General features: G+C 38.3%; 1 long non-coding RNA gene and 2 other non-coding genes across 3 annotated transcripts; 2 read left to right on the top strand and 1 right to left on the bottom strand.

Annotated features, from left to right (window-relative positions):
* Window positions 1-10,864: 10,864 nt before the first annotated feature.
* LOC111270673 (uncharacterized) lies at window positions 10,865-15,387 on the bottom strand. The gene is made up of 3 exons (XR_002686401.2): window positions 15,050-15,387; window positions 12,321-12,453; window positions 10,865-11,723 (listed from the first exon to the last, which is right to left on the bottom strand). It is a non-coding gene; the product is annotated as an uncharacterized LOC111270673 (long non-coding RNA).
* Window positions 11,191-11,262, top strand: TRNAH-GUG (transfer RNA histidin (anticodon GUG)). Its single transcript has one exon. It is a non-coding gene; the product is annotated as a tRNA-His (tRNA).
* TRNAG-GCC (transfer RNA glycine (anticodon GCC)) lies at window positions 11,607-11,677 on the top strand. Its single transcript has one exon. It is a non-coding gene; the product is annotated as a tRNA-Gly (tRNA).
* Window positions 15,388-15,446: the final 59 nt, after the last annotated feature.

Here is a 15,446-nt window from a genome sequence, read left to right on the forward strand (position 1 = left end):
CGTGATCGTTACATTGCTCTGATACGTTGATGTGCTTTAGATTGCAATTGGGAATAGTTCAGCTAATTCTATTATTATTATTATTATACCTAATCGATCGTGTAAGGATCTTACGATTCCACCAGACTCCGCTGTTTGGTCACTCCCTTTAAGATACGTTTTTATGCTCCGTTGTGCACCGCAGTTACGTTTGTAAAGACAATTCATCGTACAATAGGTGCTCATAATACTAGGACTTCGTGCAATTTCCTCTAAAATTATTAATTGTTATGGGATTACTTAATTAACCTTAGTTCAATTTAGTTTCACTTAGGCGGATAGGGGGCATCAACTGTGGCGCAATGGAGAAGTCACGAATATCGATTGATCTTCGAATCCCGCCTTAATTAATCTTCAATCGTAACAATGTCCATAAATGGTGTGACACAGGCACTGGTTAACGTTAGATAATTAAAGACGTAAATCTGTAAAATAATTAATCGCAAATCATCATAAGCAGTACTGGAGTCATACATATGCTTCGTATAAAACCCTTATATAGTATAGTAGATAGGTATAGTTACCCTTTGCATGCACACTTACCATTCAACGTTGAACTCGAAACATTTTTGAGATTAAGGACATCTATAGACCTTCCATATAGCTCTAAAGGAATTTCGTTCGCGATACCTTCAGATAAACCTATATGAGGTGTCTGTAGAAACACACCGTTTTTGTTCGAGTACCCTCTCAAGGATAGCAGCGCTGCGCATCAAACGTTTAAGATTATGCTTACAACAGAATCCACAATACATCCAACGCGATAATTACGATGTTTCCAATGAGCGATGTTTGAGCACTTATCAAAGTGCTTCCCGATCGGATCGTATCTAACTTTGACGCATGCATAACCGTAATGATGAACGGCAATGGTTTGTTCATTGCTAGATCTATTCGACAGTAGTAAAGTCATCGATCACTGAGCGACTTTATCCTAATTGTTAGCTTCAACGTATCAATGGTCTCTGTATAAGTCTACTCGTACGCGATACTTGGCATTATATAGAAACGAAAGCAGCTAAGGTAAGCCATGCTTAATCTTAAGGCAAAGTGTCGCTGCCTGTATAATTATTCCCGCCGAAACACTTTTTTTGCCGCTAAGTTTCCTTCGTAGAGGCGGTTTTAGGGAAAGCCATCTCGAAAGTTATCTATTACTAAATGGGAAAATGCGTTAAACTCAATATGGTCTGATTGGCCTTAGCTAGATAATAATTGTGTGGATGAATAAAAAAAAAACTGGAACGCTCATGCCAGATCAACTGGTACGTTTCACACACACACACACACACAACGAACGGTTTTCTAAAATAATGGTAGAATAAAGAAAATACTGGGTATTTAAATTGGCTAAGTAATAATAACAGCCTCTAGTTTCAATGGGGGTATACTGTGGGCACTATCAGATACTATACTCTTTAAGGACATGATTCGAAGCTCGATGGAGGCATAAGGCTGGGGAAACTCAAACCTTCCGCGTTGGGCTCCACAGACAAAAATTTAGTCGCTTCGTCGGGACATCAGAACATTTATTTGTAAGAATTAACTACTAAATAATATAACTAAATCAATACTGAAATAATACGTGTCCTTGTAGGCTCATTAGGATATAGCAGCGTGTGGGAGTTTAATAGGCTTGGCTCAAAAGGAGCTAGAATCCAGACCCATATTGAACCTCTGAAGTTTTTGGATAACGGTATAGTCCGAAAGCATACAACCGTTAAATCAGGAGAGCACGTAACTAATATACAAGGTGATGTTTACCAGAAGCCTCTATCGGGTCTGTTTAAAATGAAGATCAATTTGCAGAAATACGGTAGTCGTATGGAGCTTTGCAATACGTTTAAGTGAGCTTATGGAAACGTCAAAGTTCTGCGTAATTGGGAATAGATGGCAAGAAAGATGTAGAAGCCTGCCGTTAAAGCATGTGTCACTAAAGGCTCTGCGTAGCAGCGGCTGAATGGGTAAATTAAGTACGATACATTTGAAAAAAATTTAAAGAAAATTTGATGAACTATAGATTGAGTGGAAGGGACTTTTCCTTTACACTGTAGAATCGTTATCGAGCAACATATTAGACGGATACTCTACCTTCTGGTCTGTCATAGTAATGCCATGTACCATGTAACTTGTCATAAGCTGATCTCAGACGTCCATATAAGTAATGAGACTCCGCCGTTTTGGAAGAATGAATCGAAATCAAACCAAGACTTTGCCTGCCAGAGTGACGATTTTCTGGCGCGTTGAGGCGATCTTTAAGAAATGAGACAGCAGAGCGTATCACTGACCTAGTGATGTAACATGAATTGGTATTTTCGGGTACTATATTGAGCAATGGAATCCAGTTACTCTTCGCCAAAATTTCTATCCATGAACGGATCAAGTAGGATGTGTAGGAAGCGGTAAGATGTGTTTGCCACATGAAATATCAGCACATGTAGCTTCACTATGATCGATTTGTTGTCATCGATCTGCTTGTGATAATCTTTAGAGGCTTAAAGGAAGGCAATCAACTCCTTCTACCAAGGTAACTCACTAGCGTTCGCTCTAGCAAATACTACGGTTATCAGTTAATGCACTAATTACAACGATAAAACGGTAAATGTCGTCAAGAATCACAACAAGAATCGGAGATATAGTGATAAAAATACTTGCACCACAAAGAGTTAACTTCTCGCGAAGGCTGTTTGTCGAATAACTTAGATGTATCTATAGCTACACAACGATGAATTCACTCGCCTAAATGTTACGTCCGCTATTCCGTCAGGCGACCGACACCCAGCGCGAACCGAAACGCTGTTACGCCTGGACAAACTATTCTAACCTCTTATCTCAAATTTTGGTTTTTTCTTGAGTATTTAGTACACGAAATAGTTGTTTTTTAGTCACTTTTCAAAGTTTCTTCTACCTTTTCCGTTCGAGGAATTTCTTTTCAAACTCATTTATTGCTTGCTTTAATGTTTTTTTTTTAAAATTTTTTTGTCTCGCCTGGTTACCTAATGTCAGGTTTTTGTTAATCATAAATTTAATTATTAATTAAATTTTAGTACTTTAAAAACGTTCATTCCAACAACCTGGTTCATAGAAAAATCTTAATCAGGACAACAGTAGGCCTGCAAGGCACAAAAACAGCTCAAAAATGAGGTAAGCTATACTTAACCTCTAGCAGGGTAACTAGTAACAAAAAAAAACGTCTAATACATAAAGAATGGGCTGGATACCTTGATTTTCACATAGAGCACCTTTTTTATAGCTGATTTTCTACTAAATAAATGGGTTAAGATAAAGTACTACATATACATGGGTTTAAGCTGGCTAATACATTATGGTGAAAGATACGATACTCTGTGCGTCCCAGCAACGATTGACTTTGCTGTTATCACAAACATGCATGTTTGTCGATGTAGTAAGATCTAATACTTTTTCGACCTAATCTATTTCAACAAGTCTGAAACGTCTTAAACCTAACGCCTGGTTGAGTCTAAGGTAGCGACAGGTACTTTTCCTCCTCAAAACAACCGCTGATTTCGGCATCGAAATTTCAGGATTATCAGAAGTTATATTTCGCGTTCACTTGATACCTCTTTGGGTCCTTTAAATCTAATTATTACCGTGTAATGAATCTTTCATTGTGTCCCATAGGAATCTTAATCGTGGCGTTTAGAGGCAACAAAATTAAGCAGCAATTTCTATAAACCAATAAAGTTAGTAAAAGGCGTGTACTGCGTATAGGCGTAGAACAATAACTAATTTTCGTCTGCCATCCAAAGAATCGGCTCTATCGCAATGAGCCCGTAATTATATCTTATTAAAGGCTGGACTATATTTTCTATTAGGGAAAATGAGTTTATAAAATCATAACGTAACGTAGAAAATCTGATTGTTCTATGGAATACTAATCACCTAGAAAAACGGTCAAATAGCTATGCTAGAAGATAATAAAAATGGCCGTTGTTTAAGAAAAAAAAGGAAGCATCCAACTAGATAGGTCACAGTCAGCAGAGATAGCTCAGTGGGTAACGTACTTGCATGCTAATCTTAGGGATACGTTGTTGTGGGAGTTCGAACTCAACAATAAGGTTCCCGTTAGCTTTAGACTCAGCCTATTCTGAACTGACCCAATTACCGTGGCTAGGAATGGTTCACCCATAAAGATTCTCGAACCACCCATAGATTTGGACCTAGGCTGTTGGTAAACAGTTTAAAGTTAGGTTGTCTTTAACAGCCGAATAATGATATAAATTTAAGAATCAGATGTGTACACAAGCATGTAACTCACAATATAATTTAAATTAACACATTATTTATTAGTTATATGTGATAAAGTGCGTGATGTGCTCATTTAAAATACCACCATCTTTGATGATGCTTTTTATTTAGAAGTTATTTTACAAGAAGCATGAGGCTGGAAATCCAGATAAGTTTTGTCTTCAGCACCTCGAACTTATTTTCTACAAAAGATTTATTTCAATTACTTATGTGTAATATAAGAAAGAGTAAACCCAAATATGTCAAAACGGCACGTCGTAAGGTCGTGTTGTGAACACCAATGATACGATCTACAAGATGGAATATAAGACTCTGAGGGAAAAAAGTTTCACTGTTAAAGTAGTACTGGAAAAATAGACAGATCTATATGCGAAACATGTACGGAGGTAACCTTTCGTAGAGCGTGCTTCGTTATTCAACTTGATTTTGGTATTACAGCGTAGATTGATCAAACATTCGCGTAAAGAATCGTACGTAGGCTCTTAGAGATATAAGGGTTAATGTTAATATGGACTTGTCCACTCAGTTCGCTTATGTATACATATATGATGTCGCCCCTTGTTTTACTTGTTCTGACCTCAGCAAAAATAGGGCTAGTGAAGTGAAGTGAAACTCGCGGCCGGAAGTGCAATAGGTAAGCCCCTACGTCGGTTCAAAACATGTGATATACATAATACCAGTGATAGAATTCTGCTGGAAGTATTGTTTTTGTCGCTTTAACTCTCTGGCTAAGCTTGAGTCGCTATAGTGATTGGAAATCTTAACTGCAGTTGCTTAGATGCTGCAGATGTTAAGTTGTAGTAGAGAAAAAAAAAAGCGGTTAGTAACGAAATATTACTTTGAATAATTGACGCCCTAAACGCCATCACGGTGAAATAAGAAATACATACAAGTTATAGTTACTAACATATAAACAACTATTTATTTTTCAACTGCAAGCCTGCGCTAGTTGCTGTGACACGTGTTAAACGAGGTAAAAACGATATGTCCAGTTGTTTTCATGAAGCATTCATTTTGACATTTTCAACGTTGTTGCAGACGTAGCTTACTTAATATATAGGTTTGATATAAAAAAAAAATGCATTTCATTAATTTCGAAATTTTCGGTCTATCTGCGGAAAATGCTGTTGCGTTTTAGGCTACTAACATCGTAAGGGGACGCGTTGTGGGTTCTAGGGTGACACGTTGGCTCGCGTCCTCCACGTGATATTATTATGGTATGATAACGAGTGAGATGGCTAACGAATACAATATAATGTGTACGAACGCGTCGCAGATATGCCCGTAAATGATAACACGTACAGTATGTTAAACAGGCGTCCGAGAAAACGCGGCTACATACCATTGTAGTAGCAGAAAAAGCACGACGTCGGTAGATGCGTATAGTTCGTTAATGAGAAGCGATACCCACTTACATAAATTACGAATCGACAGAAGCTGCCTACAAAAACGAAATACAGTACGTCAGCTGTACGTTGATTGATCTTTATATATATATATATATTTTTTTTTTTTATTTATTTATTTTTATATATTTACTATATCTGATTGCAGGTTGAAGCGTAGCCGCAAATAGAGGGTAATGCTTACCACAGATGTAAGTAACACGATATCGATACCCGTCATTGAACCATAACGATTGATAGACGGTGAGAACAATAGCTAGACATTTCATTAGCGTTTGGTCTCAGTGAGTACATCTCATGAGCTTAAATGCATGTACGTCAAACGTATCAGTAATGCTAAAAAATAGTATACGATCGTATCGACCGGGTCAAACTAAGAACTTGGAATTTGCTCAATCTATTCCTATGTCTATCATCCATCTATCAATCCTACATCTATCAATGAATCAAATAATAATTTGACGACTTTTGGCCTTTGCCGGCCACACAGCCCTTATTTCTTCAACAACTGTCGTCCCGGAGTTGAAATGTCCCTAGATATTTTCTATACTGAGAGATTAAATTTTTACCACCCCGGTGGTGCCCACTAAAACGGGTACCTTTATAAAGTGGGGCATCCGAAATTTCATTTGCTAGATTTCCCAAAATAATACATTGGGCAACGTCCGACTTGCAACACATTATCACACTCAATATGACGTCTAATAATAGGCTACGATATAGATAGTCTATAATAGATTATTGTTCAAATATGGGTGCTTATTAACGAGTCCATGCTCTTCGTGGCCGACGACACCTCTATATTTTACTGAAGTAGTTCACCTAATTTTCGTTAATAAAAATTGCTATCTATTGGTACTGGCAGCATTGTAAAGCTTTTCTTTAAAAACCTTAGTTGACCCTTGTTCTGAATATACCAGTGAATGCGGCGTAGAAGGACTGGCCAACTCTCACAGACGGAGCTCGTTTAATTGATACTGGCTGTTTCGGCAAAACTAAGCGAAAGTGAAATCAAATTACCATTTAAGCAGATGGCTTTCCTCGAAATCAGCTTCTCAAGGTTCACAAAAACTCAGCAAATCATGGTCATCAGATAAAACTGTTGATAATTTTGTGTCGAACTACGTGGATATTTTTCTCTTTTGGTAATTGATGCTTTCGACATACATTAAAGCAGAAACATGCTTGTAAAATGCCTCGTTTAAAATGAGGTATTTCTTTGATCCCCACTTTTCAGCGTTATGCATCTGTTTGGCTTAAAAACGAGTGTCAGCTTTTTTTTTGGCATTATAATGCTCTAAACAAGACTAGTGGCGACGCATGGTGGGGAGGATGACATTTCGCTGAACAAGCAACAACATGGCGCTTAAAACCATCAGCTGTTATTGGACCGTCACTGGTAAAGCTACACCATCGTATCGATTTCCTCGGTTGTGTTCCACATCAGCTTGGCGTGCCCTATCACTGAGTTACAATCTTCATGAAACGCGAGATTAGGAGCAACGTCGATCTGTGAATAAGCTTCGAGTAAACTGCCAACAGTGTCGTTCATTGGCTTGACCTAAAATGGCTTTCAACATTGGTCGCAATCTACTGTGGCCTTTTCGTCAAAATAGGGCTGGAAGGGAAAGAAAGGTCCATGCGACATACGACAATGACAAGGAAAACATCGCCAAAATCGTACAGGATCTCCATTCTGCGGATCATGAAACGATCATACGCGGTTGCTCAATGATGTTAACTACTATTCTTTTGAATTCCACACCACCATTCGATACGTTTATCGAGCTCAATACAGTGCCACAATTAGTAAAGCTTCTTAACGCCCATGCTTTCCCCAAGATCCAGAAACAAGCCGCACTTTTGCTTGGTTGTATGGCAAGAAGTTGTGGAGAACGTAAAATGCGCATAATAAGGTACGGAGCTTGTCCAGCTCTTTTAATGCTCCTCGACTCCGATGATAAAAACGTAGCTTGCATGGCAGGATTCGCTCTAGATTCGATCATTGCAGGGGCTCCGCACCTGATCAGTGATATCGTGCCACTGGCGAGCTCACTCGCGGCCCGAATTTTCGGCAGTTCTTTTCCAAAGAACTTCTTAAACATTATCAGTTCGTTTGCGCACGCCGATTGTGGTTGGGGTTCCGAGACGTCCCTGTCAGCAGACATTATAATGACCTATCTGCCTGAAATCAAGCAGCTTCTGATGCACCGATTCGACGGATTTGTTCTCCTGGCTTGTGGACTGCTTGATCGAATGCTCGATAGGTTACCTGACCGGGCACATGCCATACGGAAAATAGAACATTTGAACATTTTCCCTCGACTTCTCGAAATTATTGCGACATCGTATAATTACAACCTTCTTTTTGTGACAATAAGCCTGGTAGACCGCATAAGTAAAAGTAATCCACATATTTTCTTTAAATACGACGTTCTTTCTGTTCTTCAACGGGCTGCCAAGTTTGACTGCTTAGTGTCGTGGGACGGAGTGCAAGTTTACCAGAGAACACTGACATCGTTAGTGAACGCCATTCTGACTGAAGCACCAAAAGAGCTTCGAAATGCGACGGGATGCCTAGCCTTGTTCCCTCTGCCTGAAAAAGCCTTCCAGCAAAAAATACACGGAAGCATTGTTCGGTTTACCCCTCCAACGAAGAATGCCGATCGACTCATTGCGCTCTGTGCTGAGGCTGATGCACTTCATCTTCTACTCGACGCCTCGCTCCGTCGAAAAGAATATGCGTACACTCTCGAGGCACTACAATTCCTTAAAAAATTTCTGTATCTCAGCAAAACTTTCAATGTTTGTGAGTCATTCTGGGCGAATTTTGAAGAGATGAACCTCGATGGTCCACTGGAAAACATGCTAAATCTAGACGACAAACAAATTCGAGAGACAACGATTGATTTAATCTTTGAATATAAGTCCTGGATTACGCGTAAGGTCTCTCAGTCACCAAAAGCGTCATATTGCGGTTTACCTTTACCAATTAGGTGATTACCGACCGGTTCGGAGCAGCCGAATTGTATTTTAGTTGTACGTCGCTTAGGGTGTCTGTTCTTAAAGAACTTCTGCCGCGAGAAGTATTCTGATAAAACTTTCACAATAATCGTAAACTATAACAATTCATCATCATCGAATCATTAAGTTCGATATATATATATATATATATATATATATTACAATGTATTCAATAATCTCTAAATGCATTTTAACTGTTTATATGATTTTCCTCACCTTCTGGCAAAGGCCACATCCGATTTAAAAAAAAAAAGGCTCGCTGTTGGATCCTAATTATCGCACTATGTAAAAGAAAAAGAGGTACTTTTTGCTTCAAATATACTTTGTAAATGTAATATCCATTAGTTTAGATCTTCGAGTCCCCAAAATAAAATAGTCACAAAAATTTCGACAAAATGTTTTTCTCTAACAATGGAGCTGATATTTGGTATTAGAACAGCCGAAACAAATAAAGTCGATATGTGCTCTTTTTCCATATTATTTTACTCTTTAGCTCCGAAGTAGCTTTTCGACCGATGCTTATAATACGTACCTGAATGAAGGCTAAATGTAGAAGAGGCACCATGCAACAGGTACCCTGTCCTGTAACCTGCAATTGGCTACAGTGGCTCCTAATGGTAACCGGTGCATCAGGTCTCATTAACGGTACATGAACGCTGTGCAGCACGTGTAAATAAGAATGGTTATTTTTAGCGCGAATTATGCACAGAACGTTCGGGATAGATTCAAAAAAGTTCTGTTACGCTTTTATGAGTTGCAATGAAATAAAAACAGTGATAAAGTGATATCCAACGACTGTTTTGCTCTAATGATGCGCAATAACGACATCAGTAGAAATTATAATTATCAAATGTACACTAAAGCCACACACACCGATCATCATCGGATGGCGATGATCTCTAAAACAGCCAATGGTACGGGTCGACATATATAAAAACGAGCTATGGACGTAAACTTCTAGAAAAAAAATCGCTACACATTATCCAAACACACGACCTACACTTATAGTCAAACGGACTGAAAAGGTTATATGTACTTGTGTATATATCAAGAAAATACGTCACTGTCATACAAATTTAGTATTTGCTGTCGAACACCAGTCGAAGGTTTTTGAAATGTTGAAAATTATGTCACAGGCGGGATTTGAACACGCGCCCTAAAAACTGAAATAATGATAGGAACCACTTTCGATGCTACCACGCCACTCGCCGATTGTTACACGCCGTCTCCCAGCTCTTGCTAGTAAATGACAGCACGGCATGTACGAAAAGCAATGGGTGGGCTCAACAGTATGAACATAGGGAATATTTATCATCAAGTTGTTGTTATTATTATTAATATAGGATACGGGCGCTGACACCGGGCCTTTGTTTTACCAATGAACACATTATTTTCATTATCACAGGCCAAGCGAGTCATCTTGGTTTTTTTTTCTCTAAGTATCTCTATATCTCCTAGAAACGACAGTTGTGTTTATATATAAAGAAGCATATTGCTCTTTATTAGCACCAGACTATGATGGCATGTATGCGGTCTACCTAACTCCTTGTATGCGTACCTGAATAGGCTACAGTTATTTGTATTACATATGAATCGGTTTTGTAGACCCAGCTGTTGCGAGACACTCCGTGGGTAAATATTATCGCCCTGACCTAAACAAGCGTTTGGAGAATTGAATGTTTTACCTATAGATGAAAAGTTTTGCTGCGGTATCGAATGCGAAATCGATAACTGCACTTATCGACTACGTCTCTATTATAAATCACTATCATAGTTACTACACTTCAGGTTTTAATATACTCTCATTTTATTTATAAGTAAATTGGTTTACAATGTAAATTTTTTTCATTCGTGTATCATATTTTGTCAGTTCAATATGCAATAAAAATATTCTTTATTTTATTATCGTAAATTAAGACCAAAATAGCCCTTGAAGTTTTCAGGTCGGCCACTAGTTATTCGAATAATGACAAAAATTACTTGAAATTATAGAGGTGCTAATTTGTTATTACCGAAACTGTTGTTTAATAGCTCCTGCGAAGTGATAACTAATCATAATGCTAGAAAGAAGTAATTAAATATTTTAATTCAACTTAACTATAACAATCATGTAACTAAACGGTAGAAAATCTAAGTGCATGAAGTGTTTTATTCAGGCCACCTCATCACAAATTTCTTATCAATCTGTTATTTACCTGTATCAGGCGGTCATAAGAAAGTCATATATTAGCAAGACACTTGTAACTACATTGTATTGTAATTATTTGATTAAGTATTCCTTTCTACCCTTAATATCCGTTACTGAACCAACTGCCGACTCAGAGATGAGAGGCGATAATAACTAAGTGCCGATAAAGACACAGATGATAACTGTTTTCTCTAGAAATTTTATCTGGTTAGCACTGTCAATGGCTTTGGCTCTGTCAGATGTGCGACACCGAACGTGGTGTCCGTAGCCGTGATCGTATAGTGGTTAGTACCTTGCGTTGTGGCCGCAATAACCCAGGTTCGAATCCTGGTCACGGCAGAACTTTTACCTTAGTTTTTGAGATTTGTCCATTTCTGCACTAATGTTTGTTAGGATAGTATAACAACGTATGTTACAACTGACTTTTTGAGAAGAACCTATAAACGTCTCAATCTAACGCTGTACACTTTCTCACACAGAATATATTCAGGTTGGACTTCTTATATATTCAGGACTCATTGGGCAAATTATGCTAAAAAATATCGAAATATACTAAAATTTAGCGACCGAAAATTAAAATATTACATCCTATAATAATACACTTAGCGTCGTCGAAAGATTGCTCGGCGTCTAGCTTCTCGTCTTATCTATTTGATAAGTTAGCCGCGGCACATAACCATGTGGCGTCGGTGGTTCAGTGGTAGAATACTCGCCTGCCACGCGGGTGGCCCGGGTTCGATTCCCGGCCGACGCAACGTTTTCTCGTAATTGACGAGGGATTAATGTTGACTCAACGTGCCCTGCTACATACACATTATCGTTAGTTACATCAATTTTATTTATAGCAAATTTATTTTTGCATTTCTTCTGCAAATATGAACAAAATGATACCACAGTTACATCTCACATGAAAGATCCGTAGTTGCGTTAGCCTACTTCCAATAACGTAGACGTATTGTACTTTTTAGCGATACTTGCTTCTGAGTTTGTCTCATAGTATGGAAACCATTTATGATGAGACGTCTCTAAAAGCATCGAATAAACGGACGGATGCCATAAGAAGTACGAAAAGACATTTAATAAATATTGAAATGAGACATTTTTTGAAGTGAATGGAAATTCGTATCGGAATCATATCACGATGTCTTTGTCAAGGGCAATGTTTGTGGGTCAAGCACGGTCAAGAAATTATGATGATTTTATACAAAAATTGTCGACAAGAGCGTTCTTATTTCACACAGTACTATACGTTATATAGTTTTCACCGAATAATATATTCTATGGAAATGGTTCAAGTGGGAACAGAACGTGTTGCAGACTAACAAACAGTGTAATAAGCAAATTAGTACTTGCAACGTCCGTCTATCAGGCTAACTGACTGAATTACTTGGCTGTACCTATAAGTGTTGATGGAGCCGATGGCCGATGGTCTGCTTGACTTTGTTTTTTGATATTGCTGGAAGACACTGCTAGTGCCGAAACATGGGGTCGGTGAGTGGCTGTGCGGAGGCATCGCGGAACTACGATAACCTAAAAACGAACCAAAAATCCTTACGGCGTTGCAAACTTCCTTGCGGCTTCTGACGAATTCGAGGAGGACTCGAATCTAAACTTAAACGAGATTTAACATAATGGCTTGAACGCCCAGTTTTAATACACCTTGGCTTTTGATACAGAAATCTGCGTTTTAGAGACGAGGATATTAACTGGCCTAACTGGCTAATAATAAGCCCTTACCGTTCGTTATTGTAAAACTCTTTGCCTCTTTTTGTACCTCTTGAACCATTTTTGAGACTCCTGACCGGCTGTTAGTACAAGCTTAAATTCTACAAATTTTTTTTTATATAGCGTATTTACGTGATACTTTAACGAGTTTACTCTAACCAATACTGCCTGATGCACGCTTATTATTAAAGCGTTATTTGCGGATTAAAAAATGAATGTTTTGTATTTATTTGTATTTGTTGTAATTGCAGCGAATAATGCTGATTAAGTAGACATGGCATTTCTAGTACGTGGAAAAAATTTAGTAGAATTATTTGTCATTGTTTAAATACATTCTCAAAAACAACGTACAAAAAGTTTTCTCCTAAAGAAAAAATAATGTAGATGCCTCATTTGATATACATATATAAGCACTAAACTGATCTTATGAGATGATTATACTGGCATCTCAATATACAAATAGTGAACAGTTAAAAATGTAAGAAAATTTCTTGTAACAAAGAATAGTGTTTCTCATACTTTCGTAGACTCACGCTTCCAACTCATGTTGACAAGGCATTTTTTTTTAGACTAATCTGCCCAAATATATAATAAGCATGGAAATCAGGTGTAGTATCAACTTCAATCCTCGATTACTCAACTCACTTATAGAGCGGTGTATCAAAATGAATATATCAATTATGTTTATATTGTTGTCCGGGTCGTACTGCAATCTCTTAGACCGTCCGATCGACCTGCATAACCTAAAGTGGCGCTCGCATCTCCCTGAACAAAGCTTATACCATATCCGTGACATGGTACATCTGATAAGTTAGAGGCTCTTGTCTGAGACATAGCTGGCTCACTTAGGGCCTCGCAGCTTAGAATTTAATGGTAAAACTATTAAAAGGCAATCACTTGAAACACTTGCACTGCTGCATTAATTGACATACGTAACTGTTTGTATAGAAAAGAGAATAAACATCGTAGCCAAATTAGAGGTCTTCCAATAGTTTCTCTTCGAAGATTCACGCGTGGATTTGTTAATATTTCTACCTCTTTATGCTACGTCCTCGCCTATAGGCTAAATAGCGCTAGCAAGTTCGCCGGCAAGTTGTCCCATAATGTCCATAACCGTTGAGCCACAGCGAAAGTTCAAGAAGAGCGATCAAGTATTTGATACTATACTTTTAAACAAGGAAGCTTGTATGTACGTGCTAATCGTCTCGAAGACGGTTTTGCCGAGTGTTGCGTGTGAGCTCGACGTGACTACAGAAGCCTACAGTAAAGATGATATGAGAATAATTAAAAAAAAAAAATAGGTGCGAACTTCTGAGCTACACCAGTGCGACAGTTACTCTATAGAACCAGGGCAGAATTTGATTTTCGTTTGAGCAAAATTTAACTTCTACACATATTTCATAAAGTGTGTGTACTTGTTTTGTTTACCGCGCCCATTCTCGCTCGACACTTCGAATGTTAAGGCCGCAAAGCGGAACCGGGCCAACGATAATTTAGCGACAGCCTAACGGCAACGGGAGAGTGAGATAATTGACATATGAATATGGAACACGTTCGAAATCCCAGTGCCAGAGATTATTGCTAAACTTGACACAGGGTCGAAATTGTAATAAGAGAGCTTTTTACGTAGGTCTAGTGTGAGGGGGCTCATATATGCATTTTATATAGGCTTAATGATTTTGAACGTGTCCCGATTCAAGTTTCGGAAGAAGAAAGACTTTATGAGCATGTAATAACGTGTAGCCATTCACGACCTCTGTGTCTATTTAAAACTGTCATATCGGCGGCCCTTGTTTTTCCATTCAGCGTAAGGACAGCTACTCAACTCTATGAAAAATTTGGCAACGTTTGCTGGTTATGAGCGTATCCTTTTATCTGTACATACATAAAAAAAAAATAGATACATAGAACGCACAATTCGATTATTATTATTATTAGAATAGAAGAGGAACCTACTTAAGGAACAGAGCGCTTTTTCACACTGATAGCAAACCATAGTTCTTTTTGCAGGATAGTCTAAGGTTTGGCATTCTCTATTATGTAGCTTTGTGCACAACTGCCGGTGGCTAACTAAATAATATTTATTACAAGATAACAAAAGCACAACGTGAAAGGACTGTCTTTCCCAAAATCTAGAAGCTTCGGTTTGTCTCTAACAGAATTTCGAAACTCTCTGAATGCCCTGCAGCTTTTATTTGTATATGATGTATATTTAATTGTAGCGTCGCCGAAAGTCCATACGAAAATGTTTTATCTATATCTGTAAAGCTTATATCAATATGACAATATACAATATATGTAATTGTGGACAATCAAAAATTTTTCACACGAAACGCTATTGGTATTCGACGATCTCATTTTTTACATATAAGTTACGTTTCCACCACAGTAACGCAAATACCTTTGACCAATTATAACTTTCCACCAAATCATACGAGCGGTTTTCCCCGATAAATTGTAACGCGTGACGCTTACAGCCGATAACTAACTCATCAACCTTTCAACATCACCGTAGAGCAGCCAGACAAAGCAGTACACCTGTTCTTACGAATAAACACATTGATTGATCATCGCGAAATCAATAAACCATATACTTATTGAATAGAACAACATTACATTATTCCAGCCTGTTATTTACGCAACACGTCTATAATCGTCCATCTCTATGGGATCGGCAGCGACGCCGACCGTCGCTAGCATCAACAAATTTGAGTTTCACACCCGCCAAAAAAGTTTCGTTGCGTGCCGTCGCCTCAAGCGCGACCATAGCGCCCCCGGGGCGCTCGTGGCGGCCTCAC

The sequence above is a fragment of the Varroa jacobsoni genome, unplaced genomic scaffold (genome assembly GCF_002532875.2).
Source record: "Varroa jacobsoni isolate VJ856 unplaced genomic scaffold, vjacob_1.0 contig00046, whole genome shotgun sequence".
In the NCBI taxonomy this organism is placed as follows: Eukaryota; Metazoa; Arthropoda; class Arachnida; order Mesostigmata; family Varroidae; genus Varroa; species Varroa jacobsoni.